Raw genomic sequence first — 2,487 nt, 5'->3', positions numbered from 1 at the left:
CTACACACAGACCCGTCTACACACAGACCAGTCTACACACAGACCCGTCTACACACAGATCCGTCTACACACAGATCCGTCTACACACAGACCCGTCTACACACAGACCCTACACACAGACCCGTCTACACACAGACCCGTCTACACACAGACTATTATACACACAGACCCGTTTACACACAGACTATTATACACACAAAGACTCGTATACACACACACACACACCTGTCTACACACAAACCTGTATACACACACAGACTCGTATACACACACACCTGTCTACACACAGACCCGTCTACACACACACCTGTCTACACACACAAACACACACACCTGTCTACACACACAAACACACACACCTGTCTACACACACAAACACACACACCTGTCTACACACACAAACACACACACAAGTACCTGAGCCTGCTGGTTTTCTGTTCTACCTGATAATTCATTGCACCCACCTGGTGTCCCAGGTCTAAATCAGTCCCTGATTAGAAGGGAATCACCCACCTGGTGTCCCAGGTCTAAATCAGTCCCTGATTAGAAAGGAATCCCCCACCTGGTGTCCCAGGTCTAAATCAGTCCCTGATTAGAAGGGAATCACCCACCTGGTGTCCCAGGTCTAAATCAGTCCCTGATTAGAAGGGAATCACCCACCTGGTGTCTCAGGTCTAAATCAGTCCCTGATTAGAAGGGAATCACCCACCTGGTGTCCCAGGTCTAAATCAGTCCCTGATTAGAAGGGAATCACCCACCTGGTGTCCCTGGTCTAAATCAGTCCCTGATTAGAAGGGAATCCCCCACCTGGTGTCTCAGGTCTAAATCAGTCCCTGATTAGAAGGGAATCACCCACCTGGTGTCCCTGGTCTAAATCAGTCCCTGATTAGAAGGGAATCACCCACCTGGTGTCTCAGGTCTAAATCAGTCCCTGATTAGAAGGGAATCACCCACCTGGTGTCCCTGGTCTAAATCAGTCCCTGATTAGAAGGGAATCACCCACCTGGTGTCTCAGGTCTAAATCAGTCCCTGATTAGAAGGGAATCACCCACCTGCTGTCCCTGGTCTAAATCAGTCCCTGATTAGAAGGGAATCACCCACCTGGTGTCCCAGGTCTAAATCAGTCCCTGATTAGAAGGGAATCACCCACCTGGTGTCCCTGGTCTAAATCAGTCCCTGATTAGAAGGGAATCACCCACCTGGTGTCCCTGGTCTAAATCAGTCCCTGATTAGAAGGGAATCCCCCACCTGGTGTCTCAGGTCTAAATCAGTCCCTGATTAGAAGGGAATCACCCACCTGGTGTCCCTGGTCTAAATCAGTCCCTGATTAGAGGGGAATCACCCACCTGGTGTCCCTGGTCTAAATCAGTCCCTGATTAGAGGGGAATCACCCACCTGGTGTCCCTGGTCTAAATCAGTCCCTGATTAGAGGGGATTCACCCACCTGGTGTCACAGGTCTAAATCAGTCCCTGATTAGAGGGGAATCACCCACCTGGTGTCCCAGGTCTAAATCAGTCGCTGATTAGAAGGGAACAATGAAAAGGTCCAGAGTAGAGTTTGACAGCTCTAAAGTATTGACTCAATCAATCAAATGTATTTTATAAATCCCATTTTACAACAGCAGTTGTCACAAAGTGCTTATACAGATACCCAGCCTAAAACCCCAAACAGCAAGCAATGCAGATGTAGAAGCACGGTGGCTAGGAAAAACTCCCTAGAAAGGCAGGGAACCCAGGAAGAAACCTAGAGAGGAACCAGGCTCTACTCAAGCCCTTGTAAGTAGCATTCAACACATACATAGAGCGTGTTCCATTCTGTTGACAAATGGAGTGTCTGACTGCACACCGTCACTGCTGAAATACATGGCTGGTGATGGCAAAGGCTGCTTTCCAAATGGTCCCCTATCCCCTACATACACTCTTAGAGAAAAGAGGTTCCGAAAGGGTTCATCGGCTGTCCCCATAGGATAAGCCTTTTTTGTTCCAGGTAGAACCCTTTTCGGTTCCGTGTAGAACCCTCTGTGGAAAGGGTTCTACATGGAACCCCAAAGGGTTCTACCCGGAACCAAAAAGGCTTCTTCAAAGGATTTTGCAATGGAGACAGCCAAAGAACCCTCTTAGAGTGTAGTGTGCTACTTTTGACCAGATTCCTACACAAGAAAAGGACTAGGGTGCTATTTGGGATAGGGCCTGACTGTGGCTTAGGGCCGTACACACTACTCAGGGCAGATGCCAGCCTTGCATTTCCTCAATGGTATTCTCTACACTGCAGTGGTCGGGAATACATCTTCAGGCAGAGCTGTCTGCCCCTCAACTAGATTGATTTAGTTTGGCTGAAAGGAAAAGAGGACAGAGGGGAATGAGAGATGAAAGGAGGAGGAGGAGGAGGAGGAGGAGGAGGTGGAGGAGGAAGAGGAGGAAGAGGTTTGAGTTCAGTTATTATAAATTCTTGAACCGTATGTGTCAAGCATCTCAGAGTAGGAGTGG

This window comes from Salvelinus alpinus, chromosome 6, assembly GCF_045679555.1.
Source record: "Salvelinus alpinus chromosome 6, SLU_Salpinus.1, whole genome shotgun sequence".
NCBI classification, from domain to species: domain Eukaryota; kingdom Metazoa; phylum Chordata; class Actinopteri; order Salmoniformes; family Salmonidae; genus Salvelinus; species Salvelinus alpinus.
This window is presented reverse-complemented; position numbering follows the sequence as displayed.